Raw genomic sequence first — 14,600 nt, forward strand, 5'->3', positions numbered from 1 at the left:
GAGGTACCACCTTAGTCTCCATGTCTAGATTCAAGACATCTGGAAAAGCTGTGGGGCACAGGAGTAAGAGCTACCTTTCATTCATTCAGCACTAAATTCGGTTGAAGTATTAGATTTTTATTATTTTCTCTCCCCCAGATCAGGGGTTACAAAGATGAATGACTCCAAACCCAACCTCAACCAATTGACAGTCTACCATGCTCTAAGTGAACTGTGATGGCTGAAAACAAGAAGTCGGGGGAAGGTCAGTTCAAAGAGCATGGCAGGTAGGGTGACTGTCCTCATTTTAACTTGAAAACTCGTATACATCAGGAAGCCACTGCTTACCAGGCAAGCCTCATGGTCCATCATGCTAGTGGTGGGACGATCCAGGGAAGCACTCAACCTTGTCTCACCAAACCTTGGAGGGTTTGCCAAATTTCCTTGGCCAAACTGGGGAAGACCTTCTATTGTAGGGATTGGAAGACTTGTGGAGAGATGGCAGAAGGCCTTTTATCTCAGGGAACAGAGCCACTGCCTTGCAGAAGTACCTCTCTTCTCACTCCCCCTTTTCCTGACTCCCATTGCTTGAGGGTTCAGATCTGGTAAGTCTTGGCAGATACTGTTCAGATCCCTCAAAACAAGCGGGAAAGCAGACATAGCCAATGCTTCTCAAGATCCTTCCAGCTCTTCTCTCCTCAGCCAAGCCCTTGGGCTCTCTACCAGGAGAACTTGTTCTACCCACAAGATGAAGGATGGCCACCTCGTTCCTACATACTTTGGCTGCCTTGGAACCATCACAGGACTGATTGACTTGCCTGTATGATATAGCCATCTCAACACTGGCCTGTGTGGATGTGTTTGCTGGATAGACACCATTTAGTTGCCTGAGGAGATCCAAGATGATTTTGTTTTTCTCCATGAGAGAACCTCTTTCCCAGGGAGGCCACAGCCTTTTTCCGTGCTCTGAAGAACCTAGAAAACTACTTGGACTGCATCTCTTCTGTTGTCCTCTAAGTGCTAGTCCAATACTTCCTGTCTGAACCAGCCCCTGTGCTGTGCAGAGCCCATTATGGAAAGGTGAATGATGTTAAATCAGGAGGACACTTGTCTAGCTTTCCAGAGCATCTTTCCCCCACGCAAGTCACTTTGGGGAAGGTGACATCTGAATTCTCTGGGTCTGTATTTCATCTTCTAATAGTAGACTGTTGGAGATGCACTGGGAAAAATATCTTAATGTTTGCTCTGAAGCCTCTCCCAGGAAGGAAAGGACACGGAAAGGTAGGTAGGGAGGGAGGGAGGAAGAAAGGGAGGGAAGGAGGGAGGGAGGGAGGAGGGAGGGAGGGAGGGAGGGAGGAAGCTTGACATCATTTACTAAAGTTCTGTGAATAACTCCTATCCTACCATAGATAACATTGCTCATGCCTGTTGCTCAATGATAGACAATGTCCTGGGCTATACTTTATAACAAGCAGAAAACTTTCAAGCTGTCTTGCCAATGCTTTATACTAAGTGCCAAATCCTTATTACTTTCTTAGGCATTTATTGTAATAACATGAATCATGATGCATCACTCTGGTATTCGTGAGGCTGCTCAGTGTTAGTCCCCGGGACCTCCATGGAGTTGACTTTATTTGGTTTTCCACTTCCGTTTGGGAGCGAGAGCCGCATGAACTCAGACAAGAAAGCTCACAGGAGCCTGAGTGGGCTGTCCTTTATGTTGCCGTTTCGGTCTGCCTGTGCTCTACACTTGTGAAATGTGCTGACCGAAACACTTCAGGAAACACTCAAATGTAACTGTCTATTTTCCCCAGTCTCCTGGCAGCAATAGGCTGGGGCCGCTAACGAAGGTTTGCCCAGGTAACAGCAAAAGTCTGGGACACTTGGGAGAATGGTGGCCACAGTATTGAAACATTGATGTGTGTGTGTGTGTGTGTGTGTGTGTGTGTGTGTGTGTGTGTGTGTGTGTGTGTGTTCAGAGTTGGACCAGGCAGTAAACCTTTTCCTAGGGAAACATCCTCCAGAAAACATCCAAGGGTTCAGCATCAAGCTTCTGATGATGAAAAGGTGTCATATCTACATAGGAAGAATTCGAGAACTTATTTCAAAATCTACATGGAAGGCTGTGTTCTATGAAGCAAATGCTCATTTGGCACGGTCAGGCTACTCACCCTGAGAGTCTGAAATACTCTGACAGACCTTCATGGGTGACAGAGCAATGTTAGAAATATTTACCATAGCCAAGGAAGGTGGACAAAGAGAGATGGCAACCAAGGAATGATGGCTGTGAACAATGGACCAAGCTTTCTCTTTGTCTGTCAGCTGAGTGTCAGTCTTGCAGGACACCAACCATTGCAATGCCCAGGTGCAAACACTGAAGTTGATGGTTCATTCACAGGCTGGCCAGTGAAAATTGCAACAAATGCAAACTCTCTTGGTTTTCTAGGCAGTGGAGATACAATGCTGGACAAAATATGGCTGTTCCTAGACTCCTAGTGCTAGCAGTTTGTTTTTTTTTTTTCCTGCTCTTTTTATTCTTTTGGCTTTTTGGAGGGGCCCACCAACCAGCTCCCAAATAAATCACATACGGAAAGACCTATTATTGCTTATAATGATCAGCCTTAGCTTGGCTTATTTCTAACCAGTTTTCCTTAACTTAAATTATCCCATCTACTTTTTGCCTCTGGGCTTTTTCTTTTTCTAACTTCTGTATATCTTACTTTCACTTTTACTCCATGGCTGACTGTAATGGCTGGGTAGCTGGCCCCTTCTTTTCTCAATTCTCGATCTCCCTTTTTCTTTTTTTCTCCTATTTATTCTCTCTGCCTATCAGCCCTGCCTATCCTTTCTCCTGCCTCACTATTGGCCTTTCAGCTCTTTATTAGACCAATCAGGTGTTTTAGACAGGCAAAGTAACACAGCTTCACAGAGTTAAACAATACTAGCTCCATAGGAGAATACAACACATCTTTGCATCACTAAAACAAATGTTCCACAGCATAAACAAATGTAACACATCTTAATTTAATATTACACAACAATAGGCCAAGTATTTAACCAAGTAATTACATAAAGGTACTTAAAATATCCATATGGCAAGGATCAATCAGTTTGACCTAGCTGGAGATAGGATGATTCAGTCATCAATACCAAAAGAAGAGAAGGACTTTGTTAAGTACTGTGGGAAAAAGGAGTGCTTCAGGCAGGGAAAACTGTATCTACTCAGTAAGTAGTCAAATAAGACTTGGCCATAGAGATCCCAGCTAGGTTTCTATAGTAGCCTCATGACATAGAACTTTCTAGAATGATGGAAATGTCCCATAGCTGTACTACTGACTGTAGTAGCTGTTAGTCATGTGTGGATATTGAACTCTTAAAGTGTGGTTAGTATGAGGAATTGAAATGTAAATTTCATGTGTGTGTGTGTGTGTGTGCGCGCGCGCGTGTGTGTAAACTCATGTGTATGTATATGTATATATCCAAATTTAACTATATAGTAGAGAGCAAGTCCTAATGTTGTCTGGGTTACATGGGATAAAAGACTAATAAGCTGTGGAGGAGATAATGTTTTCCTGAGACGATGGGAGTCACACTGAGCTCCAGGAGTTCCTTAATTAACTTCCACTCAAAAACAAAAGTTGATTGGGAAACCACTATGTGCCAGGTGCTGGGCTGAATCCGGAGAGTCCCTGATTCAAAAGAGTAGACTGCTGCTCTTGAGTTGTCCACTTCTCACAGAATGACAGCAATGAGACATGACTGAGCTGACAAGGTCTTGCTGTTTTAGGACTGCTGTGGGTAGAAGAACTTGGTAACCATTCTCCCAGTGTGCTTGCTCAGTCTGTACACTCTGTGAACAAAGGGTATGGTTTCTTTCAACCACTCCATAGTTTAGGTCTTTAGATAAAGAGTAACACGCCACACCTTTGAGAAAAAGTCCGCCCCCCACAGGTCATTACACCAGTATTTCCCCAGACCATTATTCCTCCCCACAAGCATCCATCGATGTGCTTGCAGACAGGGGGCAACATTGGTTAATATTCATCACATACAGATGAAAAGACTTCTACCCAAGGAGTTGGTATGTGGCTCTGGATTTTAGATAAGCCAATATGTGCTGGACAATTTCAGACAATGAGTTCTGCATCTCGCCCAGGCTAAGGAGGAAGCTAATAGCACACACACACACACACACACACACACACACACACACACACACACACACACACATACATATATATATATATATATATTTTTTTTTTTTTTTCCAGAGCACTTTTCTCTCCAACGGGACTGCTCAAACATTTCAGCACTTAAGCCTTCCTACTATTACACAGAGAATGCCAACGGTTATTACATCATTGTAAAAAAATAAAAAAGAAAGAAAAAGAAAAGAGGAAAACACTTCCTGATACTCATTAAACTCATTAGCTTAAATATTCAATTCCTGCCAATACACAATTTAAATTGTCACTTCAAAATAATTAGTTTCTGATGATCAGGGTCTAGTAAATTACCTCCTGACACCAATCACCTGCAAAAACATTACATGCCAAGACACTAGCTTAGAAAGCATCTCCTTCTGGCACATTGGTTTTCTGATATTTCCTGGCTCACAGTTTGTCTCTTCATCCTGGGGACCCTGAAAGGAAGAACCCAGAAAACAAGTCCCACTGAGCATGAATAGTATGAACTATGATTTCTCAGCAAACTTAACTTGGATGCAGGTAGTGCTAATTCACACAGAAATAGAGACACTTCCAGACACTCTGGACAAGAACTTACAAGAAGGTCTGAAAATATGTCTTGAATTTTTTTCCCCAAGGGCATTCAGTTTATAGCCAAGAAATCCTCTTTCTCAATTAACATAGTTTATACTGTTAAACTTATAGCATCATTTCCAAAGTCTAAAGTTTATTCACATGTTCACCTCTCCTAAGATAGACAAGTACTTCTAAACTCCTTAATTTCGAAGTGCCCCCCTTTGGTGTTATTGCCAACAGGGCCCTGTATCTCCACAGTCAAGGCTGATGGAGGTTTCCCAACATGATTTGCTTATTTCCATTTGCCAGTGTGTTTCTGTGCTTCACTCTTCCCTTCTGAATTTAATTTTGTTCTGGCCTTTGGTATATCCTTCGGTATTTCTCTGAAGGTCTTGGTAGCAAGTAGTGTCTGTTGTTCAAAGTCTGTCAGGATCTTTATTTTTTTTTCTCATTTAAAAGTGAAATCGTAGCAAGTTATAGAAAGCTTAAATAAGTTGTGGAAACACCTTAGTGTGGAAACAATTTTCTTTCACTATCTTCTGGAATCCATGGTTTCTGAGAAGTCAGTTGTAATGGGTGAGCTCTAACTTGTTGCTAACTTACATGAATGTCTTCATTTTTATGTAATGCAGTCGTGGTGACAGCATTTAGGTTCAGTGTCATACTTGGAGCTCACATTCTTTTTCTGTCTAATATTCATGACTTGGGGGGCCAGAGAGATGAGGTTCCTAACTCAGAGGTTAGGAACACTGGCTGCTGCTCTTGCAGAGGACTTAGGTTCGATTCCCAGCTCACACATGGCAGCTCACAACTGTCCATCACTCCAGTTCCAGAGGATCTGTTACCCTCTTCTGATCTTTTCAGACACCAGGCATGCATGCACACATGCACAGTGCACATACATACATGCAGACAAAACACTCAAACACATAAAATCAAATAAATAAATCTCTAAAAGAAATCTATAATTCATACATTAAAGCTTGACAGGGTTAATGGCTTGTCTTTTTCCTGCTAGAATGTATATTGCCACTTTAAAGCAAAACTTTCCTTTTTATTCCAGTTTTTGTCATTCTTTTCTTTTTCTCTTAAATAATATTTAAAAAAACTCCTAGAGCCCCTTTTAGATTGCTTTAGGACTCTATGATACACTTGCTACCCACATTTCATTTCATGGGAGTTTCTTTTTGTGCTTCTGCCTCTTGTTTTTTGTTTTGTTTTGTTTTGTTTTTTCATGTCTAGTGAGAGGTTCAGAATGTGCCTGTGTCTCTAGACCATTTTTCCTGTTCATTTCTCATTCCTATTGTAAGGGCTAAGTTAACTGATAAGCCCCACTTGCCTAAGGAGAGAGACTTCCTGAGGTGCTAAAAGCTGGGTGTCCATATAACAAACCACATGTCTCCACATCTTAAATAAGTCTATTTGACCCAGCTGCACCGGATGTTCTTGATCACACACAGGCAGGAGGTACGTAGGCAGGAAGTGCGTCAGAGTGTATGCTTGCCCCTGATTGGATGAAGGCGAGAAGTTTGCAACCTTGTGGGTTTAGCCTTTAGAGGCACCTGGTCAGTGTAGGTAGCAGCCATTCCCTGGGAACTCCCGGTATGGACTTGGCCAGTGCCTGTCTTCCTGGCTAGTAGTAAATAAAGTTTGCTTTAGTTGGATAATTGAAGAACTAACTGGTCTTTCTCCTTGCGACGTACAGGTTTAACCCTACATCGTGTAGGTAGTTGTGGCTTTGAAATCCACTCCTGGGTAGGATGATCATGGGGTTTCTAGTTTTTGTATGCGATTCCTTCCTTCCTTTTCCCCACTTCTCTGAACCAGCAGACAGTTTCCTTGGTGCTTCAGCAAGACAGAACTTCCTAGAATACCTTGGTGCTTCGTCAAGACAGAACCTCCAAGAATCCCGCTTAGGCAGGCTCTCAGGCAGGTCCAGTTTTCTATGCGGAGGGTAGGAGATTACAAAGCTGTCCTGCTTCACTCTGGGTATTCCAACACACCCATAAGGAATTTCATCATCTACAGCTACACCGAGTTCTCCCTTAGAGTAAATAAAAATGGAGTCCAGATTCTGAGAACATGATATTAAAAATATCATCTCCATTATTTGGTGTGTGTTTAACTTTGGGGAAGTGACTCTGTCTATGCCTCCTTTTCCTTAACCACCAAACATAGATAATGCTTGTCTTCTGTGAGTTATGAAGGTTAAACAAGTCAATGTACGTGCAGTACTGAGAATGGTACCCAGAGCATGGTAGCAAGTATTAAATGTAGTTACTACCATTATTCCTTGCTCCCAAGTTTGCCTGAGTACTATTAACCTTTGTTAATAGTTCATAATACACAGAGTGTAATATAGCAATTTTGCTAAATATATTACTCCTTGTGCACATTTTTTGCTTTATGTTTTCTTTTATGATAAGCACAGGTAAATATGGGTTGCATAGATCTTCACAATCTTGGAGAAGTTTGACCTTTCTAGGATAGAGACACAGGTGGTGAGAAGAATGCAATAGGCTTATGTCATACTCAGTTGCTGTGCGTAGCACTGGGGCCACCGACTTCCTGATGGTTGGATTTGTTTTTCCTCATTAAAAACTGGGCTGGCCTCTGCTATCCTTCTCTACATCCAGTGGCTGTCACTGTTAATCTTCACAAATTCATCTTCATTTTGAAGGTTCCCAGAACTCCCAAGATGCTTAGAAGTATTTGAGCTGGCAGGAGAGTTATTTTACTTCATTCATTCCTACATACAAAAGGTTTTTCATTTTGAGTTTTACCATTTTATTTGACCACACCAGCTAGTCTGTTTAACCGAATGTGGTATTTTCACAAGGAATAATGATCTGAGGGAAAGGGGCTTGTTCCCGAAAGCGGGATTGTAGATGCTAGTCTTGGCTCCATTTCTGGGGTTTATTAAAAGAGTGTTTATAAAACCCCGCTATTTGTATTTACCAAGAATATTAGTGGGAGGAAGGGGTAAAAAAAAAAATGGTCTGGATCTCAAAATTCTCGAAGGATAAATGAATCATTAAGTAGATGGTGTTCATATAAATAAATGAGACCTGATGCAATGTGTCAGCCTACTCAGCTGCCAGCCATGGGTCAGCAAGGATTTGAATGTACAACCAACCTTCTCTTATTCCTCAGAAGTAAATGAAAAACTCGCTTGCCAACCAGCAGGCTGCTCTTTGGTTTCTTCCCCTCCCCCCCCCTTTTTTTTTTGGTTTTGGTTTTTCAAGACAGTGTTTCTCTGTGTAGTACTGGCTGTCCTGGAAATTGCTCTGTAGACCAAGCTGGCTTCGAACTCACAGACATCCACCTGCCCCTGCCTATTGAGGGCTGGAATTAAAGGTGTGTGCACTACGGCCTGGCTGTTCCTGGGTTTCTTAAGATGAATGATTATTTCACCAGCCTTGTGCTACCTTTCAGCTTCCCAAGCCAATTAGAAGTCCCCGGGAGCTGACCCTCTTGGCCCCCTTGAGATGTAGGAAGAGCACATTTGTGCTCCTCTGTCTTTCTGTCCTTCCTTCCTTCCTTCCTTCCCTCCTCTTGTAATCTGATGGTAGCTTTGCACATTGTGGTGGTATACAGTTTATCAGGAGCCTTTACTGGGTACTAAATATCCCAACTGAAATGAAAAAAACAAAACCCTCCAAGCTAATCCTGAATATGTATGGAGTTTGACTGTATAAGCTAGAAGCAGTATGCAGAACACATGTTTTGGGATTAGGCTATGGGCTAGGGTGCAGGGCAACCAAAGGTCATAGAGCCTCTTGCTCCATGAAGCCTCCTTAGTATGGCCTCTCAGTCAACTCAATGCTAAGTGTGCAGTCACTGACACAGATCATGGCTTGGATGTATTCCAAGGAAATATTTTAAATCTACAGGACCGATGTGAGCAGGTACTTTATTTCTTTTGATTTGTATGGCTAAACTCATTATTTTGCCAGAAGACATCCAGGTGTCATGGGTAGCAAGATTAGAATTTAGAATTGTATTCCCAGCTCTTCAAGAGACACAGCAGTAATAATCCGCTTCACAATTCATTCAACAAATATTGACCAAGTACCTACTATGTGTCAGGCACTGTGGTAGGCTCTGGATATAATGAAAACAATCTAGAGTTTATAAAAGATGTGTGCCCATAACCTTGTCACTCTGAGAGCTCCCGCCCCCCAGATAATAAAATGGAAAAGTGATGGTAAGGACTAAATGAGAAAGTATGTGGAAAGAGCTTTGTATATGTTGGAGATCGCACACTTGCACACACAGGTGCTCAACATATACATACATGGGTACAACTATCTTCTATCTTTTCAACGCACAGTGAAGGTCATTGAAATCCAATAAAACAGAGTAAGTCATAATCTTCACATCTCTCAAAAGGAGAGGTTGTGTGGAGACTTTCCTAGGCAGCACTGGGACCTTGAAAATGACTGAGGCTTCGCTAGGGCTTTCTGAAGGGAGGCAGGTTGTCAGTGATAAACTGGTGTGAACCTTGGAGCACACACCCTTGCTCCCAGTGTGAATGTTCTTCAGCTTCTGGAGAAGGGTGACCTGGGAGACTTTAAGGTTGAGCTTGAGAACAAGACAGCAGAAATGACAGGATCCAGCTGTGGTAACACCTACAGCAGGCTTGTCTTGCCAGCATCTCTGAGAAACAAGATCAGGTTCTAAGAGTCTGAGGGACGTGGGCTGGGCAAGTGGCTACCACTTCTCTTCTCCACAGGGGCCCTGTATATAGAGCTGAACAGAGAGTGAGGAAGACCACCAAGTGCAGAAAAAGTCTCCAGGAGTCTCTTGCCAAGAGAGGCCATTGAGATGAGGTCTCACCTCCATTGTCTGTGGTTCCTGCTTTTCCACACCAAGAGGACACATAGAGAACTTGGTACAGTGGGAGGAAAGAGACAGATGGTGTCCTGCTCTCTTTCCAAAGTACTGATTGTGTGTGTGTGTGTGTGTGTGTGTGTGTGTGTGTGTGTGTGTGTTTGGTGGGAGGGGTGGGAGGGATGGACAGAGAGACAGAGATAAAGACAGAAAGACACACACATTCTGACAGAGAAAAACATAGAGAACAGAGAGAGACAGGCAGACACAGAGAGACACAGACAGAGACAGATATAGGGAAACAGACAGACACAGAGACACAGATAGACAGAGACAGAGAGATATAGAGAAACAGAGACAGACATACAGAGACAGAGAAAAAGAGAGACAGACAGAGTGACAGATTAGTACCATCCATTTCCTTGTCCTGTGTTGCCATGTTGAAGCCATCACCAGCACTTTCTCACCTTGGGTTCTGTCAAGCCACCCCCCCACCCCGAATGTCCACTATTGACTTCCCTTACTGCAATCTCTATACAAACTCAGTTTGTTATTTTTTTCCCAACTAACCCCTGTTTATGCTTTTACTCATCCTATTCAGTGTGTTCAGACCCTAATCTGACCCTTAAGACCTTGTCCAAGGTACTTTCCTTCCACATTGTCTTTGGTTTTTATCTTGTTTTTGTTTTGTTTCCTTGTCTTAAATAAACTTCCCAACCTTTTTTAGTCCGTCTCCTCTGCCTGGATTAGGCCTCCCTGGCAGCTCCAAGAGGCTTCTGTTACAAACTTGTCTGGGGCAAGGTTTTTCCTACTTTCTTTTCCTCTACACAAAAACTTGCTTTCTGCTTTCAAAGCACCTGCCCCGGTTGGTGTGTCGATTCTGCATGGACTTGTCTCTTCCCTGACTGGCTATCTCCTTGGCTCAACTCGAAGCCCTAGGGAAGTCAGATCCCTTCAGATTTATTCCCAGGGCATCATGCTTGGCACTCAAGGTGACATCCAGTAAGTCAAAGGAGTACATAGAAGCTTGCATCTCCTTCTCCTTGATTATTCTTACAGAAACAGAATCAGTTGTGCGGGGATGACTGTGCCTCTCTGTCTCAGTATGCTTGTCTGGACTGCTTTTCTCATGAATTGTACTTCAGGAACCACAATGTGGTTCCTGTGGTTGTCTCTCCTGCAGTCTTCTCTCTAGTGTTTTCACACTGTCTCCTAGACCTCTATCAACCTTTGTGATACCATGCTATAATGTCATGTTTCTACTCCTGGCCCCTCCCCTTTCTGTTTATAACCAATCTAGGAACAGGAAACACACGATGTTCTGGTGTCTGGCTTCATACTGCTTTCCATTTGCCGCAGCCCTGCAGACTGGCATCCATGCTACAGAAAGAGACAGGCCCCAGGGATAGCTGGTCACTCCTAAAGAGTCTGTCCAGAGACAGGGTGGGTGGGAATGGCTATCCTGAGTTCTTCTTGCTTAATGAAAAGCTGTCTACAAACAGGGAGGAGGGATGCTTCCCCCCTCCACCCATTCAGAGGTAAAAGCAGCTTGTATCCTAGCCCAGATAGGCCTTTCTCTTCTTTTCCCTTTCTTTCTTTCTTTCTTTCTTTCTTTCTTTCTTTCTTTCTTTCTTTCTTTCTAAGACATTCTTCAGGCCAATTTTCCAAGCTGAAGTCATCAAGAACAAAAGCTGCTTGCCAGCTGTGGCCAAGCAGCCCAGTACCTCTCCCCAGCCCCTCCCCGGGCCTGGTACTATTACTGCCTAATGGGAGAGGGGGTGTAGAAGCTTCCTGTGAAGCATCTGGTCAGGGCCACAGTGGGCTGGGGAGATGAGAGTTCCCCTGTTTGATTGTGTGGGACCTCTGGAGGTGCCCAAGCTGGAGAGGCAAAAGTGCAAAGAGCAGGAGCATGCAGGCATCCAGAGACAGTCTTCCCAGTGTCGCTTTCCTCAGCGGCCACCATCAGGCTTCCATTTGGCCTATGCCTGGGAGCTCCAGGAAGAAAACCCCCATCCTGCTAACTATGCAGGGGGCTCCAGGTAATACAAAGGCACAAGCAAGCATGGATTCCCTCACCAGGGCAGCCATTCTGGCAGATCTCCTGACACCCCTTTACACTCTCTCCTGACCTCCTTACTAGGACCTCCATGTTCTCTCAGCAGCTTCACCACTTCCCCTCAACAACCAGGGCCACTTCGATATGCGTCAGATTTCAGAGGCTTCCTCTCTAACAAGAGATTGCTATTATGGAAACAGTTCTTAATACATACATAAGTTCAGGGCTGAGGTGTGTGGTTTTGTTCTTGTTTTTAATGACAAAGTTAAAATTCAAAGGATTAAGTTAAGTGGTAATTCAAATTCTGGGGGAGGCTTTAGGGTCAGCCATAGTCTGTCAGTTCCCTAAAGCACAGCCACCCAGACACTTTATCCCCTATGCTCAGGACTCTTGAGGCTTACACTCAGAGGAACATGAGTTTGGGTTTATTTGAGGGTCCAGGCTGGCTAGTGGATTATCCATAAACTTAGCAGAGTGGACATTATCTTAATGGCACTGATAGATCAGGCATGTCACACATCATTAAAATAGCCCGATTGATTAGGAAAAAAATAATTAGCTTGCCCTGCCTTGTTGAGCAGCCTTTTGGCATACCAAGAAGGAGATATGTAAGGGACAGAGGTCATTCATCTTTTGATCATTTGTTTTCCCTTCAAGGTGATGAAAAAGGCTGAGATAACCCTCGGGGAGGGGAAGGAATATAAACAAGTCTTAGTTCTTTGCCATTTACTCAGAGGGAAGCTATCTTCAGACTTTCTGGAGTGTGGTATGTTTATTCCAGCTACATAGATACACTCTTTTAAATCAAACACTCTGTTAGGGCCTTGGAGTTGTAAATCAGTGGTTCTTTTCAAGTGACTTGATAGAATGTGATATTCTGCTTTCCCCTGACAGGATATAAACACGGAAACCTAAATATTATAATCCAGGCCACCATGGGCTGACTGTGGGGCATGTAGATTCTAGTTACTCTTCTATGCCTTTCTTGTCTCCTGTAGCACCTTACTGTGCATGGTCACTCTTCATTCTCTTTATCTACTTGGGAGAGAAGTTGAGACTTTTTCTTTTAATAGAATGATGTGGAAATTTATACTCAGAGCCATTTGCAGCTGAGATAGAGAACTCTGAGTGAAAGGCATCTCTGGAGGGGTGATGGGCTGCCATACCCTAGCATTGGCCATTCTGCCATTATCATCCAAGTGACCATAGGCACAGTACTTAACAATCACACAAGATTGCCTTGAAATATGAATAGGGTAATTAGAATAAGAGAAAATGCTTAGCCACTGAATAGCAGATTTCTTACCTTAAAAGAAAAACAAAAGAATTCTGAGTAAAATTTGCCAACTGTAAATTCATAATCCACCAAAGGAGCCTTTTCAAATGTGACAGAATTAATTATCTTACTTGTTGCTGAGACAAAATACCAGAGAAGTACTTCAGAGAGAGAAAGAATTAATGCCAGCTCATAGTTTGCAGCGACATAGTCCACTGTGGCCAGAAAAGCATGGAAGTGGGAAGGGGATTGCATAGCTACCAGAGCATGAGGTGGCTGACTTTACTATGGAAACGTGGAGGGCCTGTGCCTAATATCCAAACTATACTCCCCAAAGTCATTCCTCTAGTGACCCACCTCTGCTAGTCATGCCTCCTGTTCCAAACATTCTATAGCTTCTCCACACGGCATTGCACACTTGGTCTCCAGTGTCTGTGGGGGGATGTTTTACACCCAAACCATGGCAAGGAGTTTTACTAGTTTTCAGCTGAGTAAACAAATATTACATATTCGTGGTGTAAATTTAAGGAACAAAAGCATAAACATAATCAACAACAACAACAACAACAAGAAACCACCTGTAGGTTTTGTTTCTGAAGAATAACTTATTAGAGACAACAGTTTTACTTTGTCAGGATGCCTTAGATGTGCATGCCTTTCTGCTCTCCACCCGTCTTATGATATGGTGTCCCGCGGGATTGTCTCGCCGGCAAGAACGACACAGAACACTCGGATCCTTCTGCAGTAAAGCTTTAATGCGTCTTGAGAGAGAGAGCATAAGCTTACAGAGCGGAGACCCCGAGCCAAGAATCCCATCCCCTAATAAAGGCTGGCAACCGCCACCTCGGACGTGTCACCCCATGATTGGCTGCAGCTCATCGGACCATATGACGCCACGGAAGAGGCAGAGATCAAGGAATGGAAAGTTACCCAGTGCCTGCGCGCACTAACTTGTTTGCATTCGGTGCCTGCCGGATGCAGGCGCCATCTTGTAATGGAGAATGCAGGGACGGCTCCCTACAATATGGACCTGCATGCTGTGCATTCCGCTTTGTGGCTTTCTTTTCCTTTCCTTTTAGAATTAATGTTTATTTTATGTGTTTGAGTATTTTGCCTACATGGACCTATGGAGGTCAGAAGAAGTCATCGGATCACCAGGACTGGAGTTAGGATGGTTGTGAGCCACCCCATGGGTTCTGGGAACCAAACACAGGTCCTTTGCAAAAACAAGTGCTCATCACCTCTGAAACATCTCTCTAGCCCTGATTTCTTTTTCATTTTAACACATACGAATGGTTTCCCACATCATTAAATGTGTAGTGTTTGAAAGCTTGCATGTGTGTGTACCTGTGCATATATAGCTGCTATCATCTCTGGGAAAATCCTTTAGGTAATGACTTCTAAGAGTTGGTGAGATGGTTTAGCTGGTGATTGCACTTACCACTAATGCTGATGATCTGAGCTCGATTCCCAGGACTACATGGTAGAAGGAGAGAACCCACTCCACAGATTGTCCTCTGACCTCCACTCATATGGCTGTGGCATATGAATCTCTTCCCCACATTAAATAAATGTTAAAAAAAATAAATGAAAATAACATCAGGGATAATGTTCAAGGTTTTCTAAAGGATATGTGTCAAACATGAAATGCCTGTTCTCAGGCCAGAATAGCAGCCACCTTTGCATTTCTAGT

General features: G+C 43.3%; 1 long non-coding RNA gene across 1 annotated transcript in view; it reads left to right on the forward strand.

Annotated features, from left to right (window-relative positions):
* The first annotated feature begins 1,128 nt into the window (after positions 1-1,128).
* Positions 1,129-14,600, forward strand: part of LOC118238231 — a 54,318-nt gene continuing 40,846 nt past the window's right edge. Inside the window, exon 1 of the long non-coding RNA XR_004772113.1 lies at positions 1,129-1,260. This is a non-coding gene — a long non-coding RNA (uncharacterized LOC118238231). The remainder of the gene's footprint in view (positions 1,261-14,600) is intronic.

Source organism: Cricetulus griseus (genome assembly GCF_003668045.3).
Source record: "Cricetulus griseus strain 17A/GY chromosome 1 unlocalized genomic scaffold, alternate assembly CriGri-PICRH-1.0 chr1_0, whole genome shotgun sequence".
Taxonomy (NCBI): domain Eukaryota; kingdom Metazoa; phylum Chordata; class Mammalia; order Rodentia; family Cricetidae; genus Cricetulus; species Cricetulus griseus.